This window comes from Pinus tabuliformis, chromosome 1_2 (genome assembly GCF_031772625.1).
Source record: "Pinus tabuliformis cultivar Carrire ecotype Pingquan chromosome 1_2, CPIR1, whole genome shotgun sequence".
NCBI lineage: Eukaryota > Viridiplantae > Streptophyta > Pinopsida > Pinales > Pinaceae > Pinus > Pinus tabuliformis.
The window spans coordinates 56,142,405-56,158,238 of record NC_142298.1 but is presented as its reverse complement, the minus strand read 5'-3'; the positions used below and the strand labels follow the sequence as shown (position 1 = coordinate 56,158,238).

Here is a 15,834-nt window from a genome sequence, read left to right as displayed (position 1 = left end):
ACTCAAATTATAAGCTATATAGGAAAAGTTTTTTTCAGTAAAAAATTATTTTTAAATATTTTAATTTTGAATATATATGAAAAGTTTTTTTAGGAAAAAATTATTTTTAAATATTCTAATTTTGAATTTATATTCTTAGGCTACTCAAGCTATAACCTATATATCAATTGCATGAGCAATAATGGAAAGAGAAAGAGTAGAGTCAATAATATCATGGACATGGCATTTCAAAAAACCATAGTCCACCAAACCCATACTGCTAGTCTAACTACCAACAGAGACTGAATTTCAGAATTGTTAGTTGGAGGAATCGTTCTTCAACAATCCGGTGTATCCACCAATTCTACCGTAACGATTATTGATTCCAACGTTTCCTCCGTTTTTCTTCCATTCCTTGCCATAATTTCCGTTCACTCTACATATTAGCAAAACCATCTTTCTATTAAGAAAACCGCCACATTACTGGGAATGTACAGAGTGCAATGATGAACTTCCAGACTTCATGTCTGGAATCTTGAGAATCTTGAGACATGGTAGCGTTTTTGCAAAAAAACAGATATTAAATACATAACAACGACGAAAAACATAATCGTAAGAACTGCACCAACATAATGGGATACTCTGCCGTTCACAGAACATAATGTACAAGATGGTCAGTGGGAGTCCTTGAAACCCAGACCTCAAACCTTACTGTTGTAGTCATCTTCATCATCGAAGAAGCCAGTGGAGCGTTGGACGGGGTATTTCAACGCATTTTCTTGAACTTTCTCAGCGCGAGCATCTCTGAGGTTCACGTCACAGATGTCTGTGAGTCTCACTAAATATAGCAAAACGTCTGATAATTCTTTGCCTAGATGTTCTTTGTTGGCTGCGTCCCAGTCCGGCCATTCCACTATCTCACGCAAATTGAAATCAAACAGAGTGGGTGGGCAAATTCAAAATGTAAACGCAAATTGAAATCAAATAGAGTGGGCCGGCAAATTCAAAATGTAAAAGATGGGCGGGCCAATTCAAATCCAATTGCAACTTTGACTATATAACTTTTCTCACACATAAAGGGTGGATTTATGATACTTATTTATAGGCAAATTTTAACAATCATGCACTAAGTCAATCATTGGTTTCGTGCATGATCAATGCTTATGTAGGATATGAATGACACATTTACATTTTCAGGCTATATCATGAATTTTCTGGGATAGTTGTTTTTTAACCGGAAAAAGGTCTAAGTCAATCATTGGTTTGGTGCATGATCATGAATTTTCAGGCTATATCATGAATTTTCTGGGATAGTTGTTTTTTTAACAGGAAAAAGGTCTGTTGTTGTATGAAAGAATATACATATGGGAAGGGAAGAGAACAATGAAAAAAGAAAAAAGGTGAAGGATTGATTTTTGTAACCAACTTGTGACCATGCTCTTTCCAATCTCAGCTACAACAATATACATATGGGAAGGGAAGAGAACAATGAAAAAAGGTGAAGGATTGATTTTTGTAACCAACTTGTGACCATGCTCTTTCCAATCTCAGCTGTGAGGGGACCCCTTTCTCAGCTTCTGGCTCTATCTCCTCGACCTCTTACGTCTGGCTGTAACTCTTGGGCACGCTCCGGCTCTAGAACTAACTGTACCTCCTGGGCACGCTCCTGCTCTAGAACCGGATTGCAGGGATTACAGGTTACATCAATGAAATACAGGAGGGGTGAGCTGGTAGATGGGTAGAGTAAATACCATTAATGAACCGCTATCCCTCAATCATTTTCACTCACTCAACAATCCTTTCACACAACCGTTAGATGTACCACCGTCCTCAATCCTTTCACTCAGCAGTGGATACAACAACCAACGCCTTTCCTGTCAGAAAACAACAATCCCTGAAAATTCATGAGGTGGCCTCAAAATGTAAGTGGAAGGGAATAGAACGGTGAAAAATGGCGAGGAATTGATTTTTGTAACCAACCTGTGATCGTGCTAGTTTCCAATCTCAGCTGTGATGGTGACCCCTTTCTCAGGGTCTGGCTCTAGCTCTTGGGCAGGCTCCTGCTCCAAAACAGGAATGCATGAATTACAGGTTAAAAAATGCAATACAAGAAGGGCCAGCTGGTAGATGGGCAGAGTAAATACCATTAATGAACCATCGTCCCTCAACCCTTTTCACTTAGTCCCTTTTCACTTAGTTGAGATTAACGCTATCCTCAATCCTTTCACTCAGCCACAGATATACTGTCGTACTCAATCTTTTCACTCAACAGTGGATACAACAACGGATACCTTTCCTGTTAAAAAAATCAACTATCCTAAAAAATTCATGAAGTAGCCTGAAAATGTAAATGTGTCATCTATACCATACCTGAGCATTGATCATACCTGAGCATTGATCATGCACTAAGCCAATAGATTTACCGCTCTAGAAAATCTTCCATAGCTAATCGCCAATGCTCAGAAAAGGTATAGATTACATGACCATGACTTCTCTTAATTGCATTAATAAACCAATAACTACATAAATATTGGTTATCGTACTATGATACCCTACCGTAACAGAACAGGTTGCAAAGTGTTCTCGTATGTTTTTACAGCAGTTAAGTGGCTCGAGGATGGATGACCCAGGAAGACAATTTCATAATTGGCATATTGTTGGCAGATTTGGGATGTAGTTTAATGAGTTAGGGAAAGTCGTATGCTTGGTGTTAAGTGAGAGTTTTCTGACACTGGAATTTAAATGGTTGATTACTGCTCAAGTGTTTGAATGATTCATATAATCACTAAACGTTGCATTTATAACTAAGTCAAGAAACTAGTTAAGATATCCTTATAATATTAAATATTTACTCTGTTACCTATGGATTGTTAATACCTTACCTATTTGCTGTAGTTTCTTCTCCCAAAATTAGATTAAATAAAAAGAGTTATTAAGAATGTCTGAAGGTGAAATGCGTATTAAAAACCATGACCCAATAGACTATAAGGCACTATTCCAATGCTTAGCTTCCTAAATAAGATGAAGGTTCTTTTAATTCTGGTTTCACATTTTTTTTTTTTCAGAGGGAAAAAACAGAATAGATTATATTAAGTGAATATAATGGTCGATACATTTGTGGGCTGCTACCGAGCCAAGCATGAACATAGCAAGCCAAACGCCATTGATCAGAGCATATTTAGATGATACAAAAACGTATGATCAGTGCATGATGTGTGAGAAATATATTGTTGAAGCATTGATCCGCGGCAACTGTCGAATCCAAAACATAGAAGAGTAAAATCTAAAAAAAAACAGTTCCGCAGAATCGTAATAAGAAGTGAGAGGGCAACAGCAAAAACTCGATGACGATAATAAAAAAGAAACTGATCCCATAGCGCTGATGGAGATGATATAGCAGGTAACGAAGATTGCAGCCAGCCAATTTAAATCGGTGGAGCCAAAGAGCCCAGAATAGAAGGAAGTATGGAGGCAAGCGGCAGCCCGCAATCTTGAAAAATGCGACTGTTCCTCCACTTCCAAGTGTACGAGCATGTGAAGATGAAGAGAGCCTGCCAGTTAATTCTGGTTTCACATTGTCATACTACAATTTAGGGAACAGATTTTATGCATTCAAATTAAAAATTCCAAGTTTTTTATTTTGCCCTTTTAGAAAAGAAAATGGAAGTTTTTTACCTATTAAAAATTCCAGCCAAGCCACAAAAGTCACTGTGCTTCATTATTAAAAAATATGAATGCCAAAAATCATTGTCCGTCCTTAAAAAATAAAAAATCTAAATATACCAATAACTTAATTCACAGTAACAATAATGCAAGGCTGGAACAATAAGTAGCCGTGTGTGCATTTCAAAATTATTATGACGAAACATCCATTTTATTAGAGAAAACTAAGATCCTGTTTAGCTATTACTAAAAGAGCATAAGGGTAACTCGCAAGGATTCATAATCAACCAATAATTGATATCCTCATATCCTAAAATTGTTATTATAATCATGACACTTATATAATTATTTGCATCATATTGGGTGTAGTTATTTAAGTCATGAATTATAAATAATACTATTGGCTATAATTATTTAAATGATGACTAGATATATATAAAGTTATATATTGTAATAGGGTTGAGTTTAAATATAGCAGTATTAATAAAAATGTAAGTTAAATAATAAAATAAGGTTAGTTAGAAAAACAAATTTATAAATGGTAAATATTTTTGGAATGTTTTTCATTGTTATGTTAATTAAGTTTATGGTAAATATTTTTGTATTTTTTTCATTGTTATGTTAATTAAGTTTATGATATTAAGTAATTAAGTTTATGATATTAAGTGTGAGTATAATTAATGAGGTAAATTTTTAGTGTGTTGTGGATATAAAAAATTAATAAATAAATAAAGATAATGTACTTGAATGTAATTAGACAATCATTAGAGATGGTTGCCATTTGTGCAATGACAAGTTAATTGTATTGAAATTAAGGCAAGTTATGTGTATCTAAAAAATGTTGTATTCAAAGTGGTTATATTATTACACTGAAGGTGTTTTCTCTGCGGGCTTGCGGTGAGCAGAAACTATTCACCCCAACCAATCTTCAAACTCCATTTTCGTCGTCCTCCATCAAGCTAAGATTCAACATGTTGAAAAAGTTTTGCCCAACCATTTTTCGTCCACCTCCGTCTTATGGACCACGTGATGATTGCCCCTGTGTTCGTTTGCCTCCATCTCATGGACCACATGATGACTACCCCTGTGTTCCTCCACCTACGTCTCATGGACCACACAATGACTGCTCGTGTTTGAATCCGTGCGTAACGTACTTTATTAAAAGTATTGTGTGATTTCTTAAGGTGGTCATTGCAGAACTAAAATAGAAAAAAATTTGTCCATCCATCCCTCCTTCGATATTTAAGCAATGGGAGACGTGGAAGTGGGGTTTTCCAAGCTATAGGGGGAGGATTTCAAATACTGCATGTAGGCCTACTCCATCGTCTTCAGCAGGAATATCGGGAAATCTTCGGTTGACACGACTTATCCTACCTTGGGGGCAACATGAAGTTATGAACATATCTCGTCAACTTGCCAGAATTTACTACGAATTTGTTAAGAAAAGGTTTGCCCTCATTTACTACGACTTTGTCATTGGGAAGAATGGTTACTACGACTTTGTCATTGGAAAGAATGGCTGCCTGGTGGAAGGGGTGCTCTACCTCCCAGGGAACCTGCCCTACCCATCAAATTGGATTCTCAGGATTCGCTTCAAATTGGAGACAAGAAAACCAATGTAAAATCTTGAAAATGGGTGTTCTAGACAATGGAAATGCTATACCTTCCTATCCCTAAATTTTGGAAAAAGCAAGAAGCCAAAATAGCACAAAAGCATAAAAGAAAGCACAAGTGAATGAAAAGAAACAAAGAAAAATGGTGAGCTTGATTGAGAAAGAAATAGAAAACATATCTTTGGCAAGTATTTTTAACAACACCCTTATACAAACAGTTGAATCGATGAACAACAAGAACAAAAAAATCCCATCTAACATCTTGAAAATGGGTGGTCCAGATAACGAAATCGCCATACCTTCCTACCGTTGCAGCCCTAGCTCAACGGGTGTTCTGGAAATTCAGAAAAAGCGAGAAGCCAAAATAATAGAAAAATGTGAATGAATGAGAAGCAATTCAGAAATGTGTTGAGCTAGATTGAGAAAAAAAAATAGAAATCATATCTCTTGTAATGTCCCCAGCGTCAATCAGTAAACACTACCCAACAATATTGTGCAATAATAAATAAATTAAATGCAAAGAATGTAGACATATGAATTTTTTTACCATAAATTAGCATGTGCCATACAATTATAATTAATTATGCCTTGAAGAACAATTTGTCATATTTCCTACATTGCATATAACAACAGTTAAGCATCACAATAGAAGCATTCTTGTAATTATGCGAAGCTCCAGCCAAGGTTAATCAATCCAACAATACACAAATTTTAAGGCACATCACGAACACACAATATGTAATACGATAGTTACCCAAATTACGGTTTATAGTTGAATTGCATAAATGCACATAAAAAATACACAGAAATACATCAAGAACATGGTACTTATCTATATTAATGAGCCAACTAGCTGCGGTTGTCCATGTTCCTCCCAGCCATGGACCTAGTCGTTCATAAGCTCAACCACCGAGTCACCCCCAAGCTGGGACGACAACTCCAAAGGCAACGGTAGGCGAAAAATATCCATACCTCCAAGACCAAGTTGTCAACCCAACAGTCGCAGTGCTCCAAGGCTCCAAACACCCTCCAGGCCAATTGCCAAGGTGTCATCCCAACAATCATGCTACTCTAGGGCTCCAGGCATCCTCCAGCCCATAAACCGTCAACATTGGGGGTTCATGTTATAAAACCAGATGCATCCATAAGGCATAGTTAAATTAATAACCGCACCCTGACCAGTCCAGAGTCTAATCCCAGGACCCATTGGCCATCAGTCAGTCTCAGAGTCCTTTTCCCCAAGACTCACTGACCAACCCCCCCCCCCCCAAATATCCAACCTACACTTCTTTATATATGCATGGCTTAACTTGCCACATGGCACCCTCTAGAACCCTCATGGGTCCCAAGTGCACTTTTCACCAAAAATATCCAACTGTTGCCCTTTTCGTTGGAGTTGCACCCCCCATACTCTTTTCATGGAGTGGGCTCCACAACTAGCCTTATTTTATTATTTTTATAATATTTTATTACATTAATTATATTTCAGGCTCTAAGGCCTTACAACCTTTACATGCTCAAAAGTATTTGGGCATGCTAGCTCCACACTATATTTAACTTCGCTATAAGGGCACTTCAGCCTCATAATATCAGTGCGGCTCACCGGCCTAAATAAGTAATAATAGATTACATTATGAATGGTGGGGGTATTACATTCCTTCCTCATGCAAGATATATATATGCAATCTATTTTTCTCTAATGAAAAATGACTTGAGCTCCCACTTCGTAGCTACAATTCCATGTCCTCGTACTTGGTTTCATCCTCAAGCATCCTTCACACATCTAGTACCAACCACACTCCAGCAAGACCTGGAGGTCCATGCCCCATGCTGTATGTTGAAATTTCTAAGTCTGACACGTCAGAAATTCCTACTACATTATCCGGTTTATTATCTCCTACTTGCTCTTTCCATTAATAAGTTATTTATAAATATAAATACTGAAATAAACACAAATGCAGCCTCAAAACATATACAGATCAACAACTAAAATAACTGAGACAATTACACAAGGGACATCGTTATTTTTGGACAATTGTCCCCAGGAAAACCCAATTCAGGAAAATTGATGCAGTAGATATGAAGATTTTAATACAACTAGGGCGCCAAAAATGGCTCACCCTTCAGAGAATTTCCTTGGCAGAAGTACCTCTCCTCGGAGACAGATATTCTAGTTGATCAGCCACAAGATGATTAATCCAACAGCAACTACAACAGCTCCTTAGCTGGACAACGAAAGTTGTTCCAAGCTTCTCCTCTGCTTTACAACACTCTCCAGGGACTACGTCACCCTCTCAGCTCCAGCCTGCCCCATGAAAATCTCCAGTGTTGCCTCTTGGCCCTGTGTCAGCTCTACTAGCCTCTACGCAGCTACCGCCACCTCTGCATCAACCACTTGTTTCTTTTTATCAGCTCTCTGGCCCTCTCTGTCACCCACACTGGCCTCCTCAGCCACTGCGTCAGTCCCAGTTGCCTCTACATCAGCCTTCCCAAGCTCCGCGCTGTCTCTCTGGCTTTATCTTTGCCTCTCTGCTATGTATTCTCGGCCTTCTACCGAACTACCTCTCGCCGCAACAGATCATTGGTTTGATTCTCTCGTCAAACCCCTCTCTAGAAAATCGAACTGACTGATCAATTTTGGTGTATCTCCAACTGACCCTTAAGCCTCCTCTTATCCTTTTCCTGTTGAGTCTTCAACGACCAATATTAAGTCCTTAATCAACGACTAATATTAGATTTGGCTTGATCCTCGTCTATTGGAACCTTCTAACCCAAAATTATATTAATACACATTAATATTTTAATTTTCCTAAGTTTATACTTAGGACCCCATTAAAAATATTAATTATTTTAATATCTCCTCATCCGGGTAGAATTTCTCCAAACGATTTTTGGGTTTTGGAGATCTCATGTGCTTTATCCTCTCTACCAATTTTCATGGCTAGAGCACATCTGATGCTACCAAAAATAAACACTCCCTCTTAGCGAGGAATGTACTCTAGTAATGTTTCACCATAGAAACATCACACTGATCCTCCGCACCGATGCCTATGTTGATGCTTGGCCTGCTGCCTCACATCATCTGCACTACTGCTTCCTGTACTGCTTCTCATGACACTGCCACTGCCACTGCTACATATGTACTATATCTCCCTCTCAATATGCTGCCCCTAGCACTACCACTGCTAGTTGTTGCACTACAACTCAGTTACCGAGAAGTAGGTAACTGACTTCTCCCAAATACTGACATCCCAGTCAGTCTAGAAGCCTTGTGAAACTGAAGCTACCTCTGCTGTTATCTTGTGCTCCCTCTGCTGCCACTGCGTTGTTGCATACACCTATATGCCTCTCGCACTGCTACAACCTCTACTACGTTGCCTCAAATTTTTTCATCGAAGTGTTGCCTTGCTGCTCCACTACACTTTGCTCCAACCGACCACTATCATCCTGCTACTGTCGTTAAGGGCTCTCGTAGTCGGATATGATCCAAGATTTTGGGCACCTCAAGGATCCTGCCCCTAGTATGTAGTCCCCCTGACTACAAATCGATGTCTCCCCACCTCTTCTCTAGACGTGCATGAGTACTCATGGCACAATCGTCATCAGCCTCGACCTCTTTCTCCACCTTAGCTGGAGCTGCCTTTGAGTCGGAAGTCTCTCCCTTGTTTTTCTTCCTGGGACACTGGGATGCATAATGTCACAGCTCCTCACAATGGAAGCACTTAACCTTGGAGATGTCCTTCTTCCTCTTCCCTTGTTGTCCTACAGATGCTAGAGTCACATCCTCCTCCTCCTCTTTCTTGATTCGACCTCCCTTGCCACTACTCCCCACCTTGGTCATCCTCCTAATCTCCCCCTAACAAAGAGATGCCCACATCTCCTCCCAGCCGGGAAGAGTAGCCCTGCCCAAAATACTTTGGACAAATGTCTCCCACTCCTCAGAGACTGCATTCAGGGCAGTCCTGACCATAAATTCTGGATCCGATGTAGACCCCACGAAAGTAAGCTGGTCGTGAATCTCTTGAAACCTGAGAAGGAATGGATCTATTTGCTCTCCCTTCTGCATCTGATATGACTGCAACTGATTCTCCAATAGCATCTTCCGTTGCACGAAAGAGCCCTGGTATAAGGTGGTCAAGGTGTCCCACATCTCCTTTGTTGTGTTCTTCTCAACAATGTGTGGTATGGCATGATCTTTGACCCCATCTAGGATCATGCACTTCACTCTTGCCATTACATCCTCATACTTCTCTTTCTCAGCTGGGTCAACTAGGATACCCACGGTTTTCAAGGCAAATTCCTTGATGTGATGCCTATCCAGGACTGCCAGGATCCTGGCTTTCCAGATGACAAAGTTGGAAGCCTCGTCCAACCTGTCTTGATCCCTTAGTCCATTCACTGCCATTTCAGCTCCTCTTCTGGACTCCCTTTGAGTCTCGACTCCCCTCCTGGAAATCTCCCTCTAAGTCCTAATTTCCCTTCTGGAAATCCTCTGGCCAACTGTCGAGCCACTCCTATCCAATCCTCATTGCAACTGCAACTCAGATCTGGATTCCTTGGCTATAAATCCATCGAGGTAGTGACTCCCTCTACCTTGGTCCTACCTCCTTAGACGTTGTTCTACTTTGACAGAAATAATGTCCCACTAGCTCCTCAAATCACAATCTTCTCACAGCTCCCCAAGCCTTGACAACCAAAGAAATTGAGTCTTTTAGGCTCTGCGCAATCCCAACAAAGGTTGAATCTGCTCCTCCTGGCCATAGCGTCGATCCTTCCTGGCTGAGAAGGATGACCAAGCACTACGTAGGTCTGATCTGCCCCTCTCTGCCTCTACGCTGACCCTCCTATTGGCTTAAAATGATGACACAATCTTTGCATCACTTCCTCTCTAGCTGCTTCTGCTCTGGAACAATGTTATCTCTCGGGACAGCTGCTATTGCTGCAAATTTCATATTTCTGTTGGTGCATTCAATTCTCCTGTGATTTGCAATACTCTGATACCAGTTGAAATTTCTAACTCTGACACGTCAGAAATTCCTACTGCATTATCTAGTTTATTATCTCCTACTTGTTCTTTCCATTAACAAATTATTTATAAATATAAATACCGAATAAACACAAATGCAACCTCAACACATATACAGATTAGCAACTGAAATAACTGAGACAATCACACAAGCGAAACCGTTAGACAATCGTCCCAGAAAAAACCCAATGCGGGAAAACCGATAGAGAAGATATGATGGTTTTATTATTATGCAGTGTCTAAATACAACTAGGGTGCCAGAAATAGTTCACCCTTTAGAGAATTTCCTTGGCATAAGTACCTCTCCTCGGAGACAGATATTCTGGCTGGTCAGCCACCAGATGATCAATCCAACAACAACTACGCCAACTCCTTAGCTAGACAACGAAAGTTGTTCCAAGCTTCTCCACTACTCTGCGTCACTCTCCAGGGACTGCGTCACCCTCTCAACTCCAGTCTGCTACACAAAAATCTACAGCGCTGCCTCTTGGCCCTGCGTGAGCTTTGCTAGCCTTTGCGAAAATATTGATGCCTCTGCGTCAGCCACTTGGTTCTCTACATCGTCTCTTTGGTCCTCTGCATCACCCACGCTGGCCTCCTCTGCCATTGTGTTAGTCTCAGTTGCCTCTGCGTCAACCTTCCCAGGCTCTGCACTATCTCTCTGGCACTATCTCTACCTCTCTGGTATGTATTCTCGGCCTTCTACTGAACTACCCCTCACTGCAATAGATCATTTGTTCAATTCTCTCAGCAAACCTTGCTCCAGAAAATTGAACTAACTGATCAATTTTGGTGTATCTCCAACTAACCCTCAAGCCTCCTCTTATACTTTCCCTGTTGAGTCTTCAACAGCCGAGATTAATTCCCTAATCAACTGCTAAGATTATATTTGTCTTGATCCTCGTCTCTTGGAACCTTCTAACCCAAAATTATATTAATACACATTAATATTTTAATTTTCCTAAGTTTATACTTAGGACCCCATTAAAAATATTAATTATTTTAATATCTCCTCATCAAGGTAGAATTTCTCCAAACTATTTATGGGTTTTGGAGATCTCATGTTTTTTAGCCTCTCCACCAATTTTCATGGCTAGATCACATTCGATGCTACCACAAATCAACATTGTAGAGTGTGCACTTCTAATACCACCAACATTATGCCTAGAAGGCATCAAAAATAAAATTAATATCATAAACAATTAACCTTGATTTATATACACATGTTTTGAATTTCAAAAGAACATCACTCATATGCAAGTAAACATTTAGCTAGATACACAACATAGTTTACTATTTCTTGTAAGGTGTCAATGATAAAAATTCATGCCACGCCCATTGTTATGCCTCAACCAAAAAGCATTGTTCCTGCATGCAATTAACAGTGAACCTTCTCAACTGACATAATTGTTGTAGAGCTTTTCCTGTCACTTGATTGCCAAAATATCTGGAATATGTTAAAATCATTTCGAGCTTCTCTTTTCTCTATTGCTCGGCGTTTCTATTTAAGTTCAATCGTTTTCCCCTCCAAATCCCTACTAAGTTGGCTATTTTCTTCATGGCAGTGATTAATCAAAGCTTGAACTTCTAATCAAACTTTAATCAAATCTGCTGCCAAAGCTATTCCAAAACTTGTTATGTCTTGTGGCATAACCCTGCCACAACTTGTCAAATTTTTTTCACATCTAACATGGTCTTGTGACCTATAAAGACTTGTTAGAAGGCATGTCACCACTTTCATAGAAAACCTGTTAAATCTTATTAATGTTATGTACTTGTTTTGCAGTTTTCATGCTACTTTTCCAACACTTAACATGTGTCCATGCACATTTATATTATTGCATCATAGACCACCCAACAACATTTTGACTGACATATTTACCATAACCAATCTTGAGTTTTATGATAGTAACAATAATTTCCTATCTATAAAATCAATAATTGATCGAAAAATATTATATTCTTACAAATTTCAAATCACAAACCATATATCTCGATGTGCAAGAATGAAGTATGTACAAATTCGATACTTATCTTGCAAGAGTCGATGGAATGTTGACTCCACGACTAATCAAGCCATTAACCAGAGCCACCTAGGCTCTCAACCAGGGTGCATCAAATGATTAGCTGAATAATCCCACTTCTGTCAGATTCAGAGTTCAACCTTAGAACTCACTGACTAATCAATCACTGAACGTGCACTGCCTTGGGATACCCCAAGGTCTTAGTTCTTTAGCATATACCCAAAGTATTCAACAAATAAACCAACATCTTATACTCATGTTTATACTAAGAAATATTATATCCATAAGAGTTTGATTTCCTAGTTAAAGCACATATATTCAAACACAAAAGATAGCAACCAACACTTATCTATAAAAGTTGTTATGTTGTTAGCTTCACGGGCATCTACTCACTCATTACTGAATACATATTTAGTATTCTTCATTGGCTAGGGTACCAAGCCACAACAATCTCCCAACTGTTAGTTTTCTAGGGCCTCCAAGTACCCTTCAAGCCCTTGAACCATTCACTTGATGCCCTTTTGCAAAATTTGCAAGAATGATTGACATTATAACTATTAACAACCACTAATGATTACATCATAATCATAACCATAATTATTCTAAAAATATTGACAATACCTTGATATTCTTAGGTAACATATTCGTAAACAAATGCATAATCAACATAAGAAATCACACCACTAGATAATAGTTTTATAGCTAGGCCAAAGGTCATGCAAGCCATATGAAGGTTGTAAAGGCTTACCTTTTACCCTCTATGTTCTTTGATGATACCAAATCTTCAAGTCAATCTTCCAAAAGTGCATTGACCTCCACAAATAATTCATCAAATCATCCTTCCTTGGCAAGGAAATATATATATTGGATTTTGATTACGAATTGACCTCAAGTCATTGTACATTATCCAATTTCAACCTTTTCTTGGTGTAAGTACAATCGGGACTGTTCATGGACTCAAACTTTCTCATATTATTGCTTTATTTCTCTAACAACTCTTGGACTTGCTTATACACCTCTGCACTTCAAGTGGAGCGATCTTATGAGGTGTTGTGTTGTTTATTAGATTGAATCCTAGTATCAAACGAATTTGGTGGGAAAAACGTATCATTGATTGTAATCCCATTGGAACTGCATTTGAAATTACCTGTCCAAATTCTATGAGCAACTCTTCAACTTTCGTTGGTATAACATTCTCCAATTCAAATTTATTATCTTTTGGAAATAAAAATAAACAAACTTCATTTTCCCAACTTCCTTCAAGCACTTGTTTGCTAAACAAAGCATCACCACGTTGATATCACCACTCTCTTCATCTCGTATTGGGAACATCAAAAAATTAAGTTGTAAGAAAAATCCCCCGCTTGACATTTCCTCTTTGAAAACACATTTCCCAACAACCACAAACATACCAAAATAATTTTTAAAACATACCAAATTTTCTGACCAATTTATCAAATTTACAAGATAGTGCGTTATGTTTTTTGAAATGTTGGTATCTTTTACCCCACCTTTTTTTTTATACAAACTATTCCAAAATTTAGAGGTATCATGTTTCGAAGACGTACTATATTTCTAAGATTCATCCAACTTAGAGCCAAGACTTCTTCCTTCTTTCTAAACCTAACATTCATTTATTTTCCCAGCATGGACAACATTTCAATCATATTGCCATGGTCTTCCAAGAAAACATTGCAAGCATCTATGGGCAGCGCATCACACATCACTTGATCATGGCAATATCCAATATGCAAACACACAAAATATTGCTCCTACATTATGATTTATTATCCCTTTTCGCAACTACAACACCTTTTACACACCTGGAAGCATAAATTTCAAACTTAATTTCTGAATGAAAAATAGTAATTCAACTATCTATTGGAAATTGCTTTACCCATCGACATGCAACGGCTCGTAGCTATGAATTTGCTTACATCAACAAGTCATTCAAAGAAGTTGCAGCTGCCCATGTTGATAATCCATGTCATAGGCTGGCAGTAAGAGGAGAGTTTTTGTGTTGCGTCCTTTAATGTGCATCTCATGATCCAATGGATTGGGTTCCACTTTTCTATTAAAGTTTTCGTCCACTCACAGGCGCCAAATGCTCATAGCTTGCCTTCATAGCCTGTCACCAAGACACTAACCAACAACATGCACCATTATATATATATATATATATATATATATCATGATGGATAGGCCCCCATGACCATCATAGTTTCACCATGTATTTGGCCTCTATGCTTGCTATAATAGATAAGGCAGGGGTGCTTAGACCTTCGCCGAAAATACATCTCATGACCAAGCGTTTGGCATAGGGTTGTGACCAAGAACTGGGTGCTTAAGCGTAATGCACAAACACATGTCTACTCCCATGCTCAAGGTGACCCACACTACAATTCATGCAGTGATCAACGGTGGGGCGAATCCCGACGATATCGACAATGCGGAGGACATATCAGGCCACAAACAGTGCGCTCGTTAACGTGGCCTAATGACCCGATGGAAAACATGGCCCCCGCCCATACACTCATGTGGAAGTTTCCCATTGGAAAACGAGTTTCAAAGAATGCTGCCCAAACCGCCTTTCGGAGATCCGATACTACTTTAACGATAGTTTCAATGTTTAATCATATTGTCGATCTGGTGCATGCTATCACTCCATCCCTCTAGCCTAAAGTTTTCTCCCTGTCTTATAATGAGATCAAAACCTCCTATAACATCCCCCAACTACTAAGAATAAGCATTTTCCTTGGACATACTTCCAGGGACACAACACATTACACATTTTAGGAGTATTTCCCTATGAAGCAAAAAAAAGGGGAGTTGTATAAGCATATGCATCAAAACTTAGCCCGCTTTGCAACATCTTTTTGCATCAACCATGTTATCTTTCTAGTACTACAAATTAATCGATGTATTACATGTGAGGTGATCAAGCGCAAAATAATTCTCCACCATTCCATCCAACCAAATATGTGACTGCCATCGATGTCATTATGAACCAAACAAAAACCATAAGTGTAAGATGTAATCGGCTCTGCATAATATTGCGTGAATTAAATATTGTTGTGTATCCCTTTTAAACTAGTTAATCTTTATATATATATTCTTTTCTTTTATAATATATATAAAATTACATTACATAATTATTTAATTATTATAATTAATTATATTATATATATATATATATGAAAGGTTATACTAAGACCATGAAATAAAAACACCAATTCAAATTGGCTCTCCACGCGATTCAACATTAATACAATGAATACAATAATCCTAATTAAAAATCTGGCCCCCTCTGTGCACCCGCCTTTAGGAGTTTAGCGGCGGTGCCTGGCAGTTGCTGGTAATCTAGGGGATTTGGATTGTCCGTGATACAACCCTCGTTAATCCATTAATCGGACAGGGTGGAACGATTAGCATCCCTGTGCCCCCAATAAACATATCACTTTTCTGTTCTGAAATGGAACGTGCGTGGATGTTTTGCAGAGACATGTTTTTTGCCTTTTTATTACACTGA

General features: G+C 38.7%; 1 protein-coding gene across 2 annotated transcripts in view; it reads right to left on the bottom strand.

The window, feature by feature from the left end:
- Positions 1-272: 272 nt before the first annotated feature.
- The window catches only part of LOC149204406 (peroxisomal fatty acid beta-oxidation multifunctional protein-like), a 29,613-nt gene continuing 14,051 nt past the window's right edge, over positions 273-15,834 (bottom strand). The window contains exons 1-3 of one of the 2 annotated variants that reach the window (XR_016252366.1): positions 2,124-14,284; positions 1,960-2,039; positions 273-1,853 (exon numbers count right to left, since the gene is read on the bottom strand). The gene's annotated coding sequence lies outside the window, so the exon portion shown is untranslated. Of the gene's footprint in view, positions 1,854-1,959; positions 2,040-2,123; positions 14,285-15,834 lie in introns of those variants that run through there. The other variant, XR_016252368.1, reaches the window with a different exon arrangement.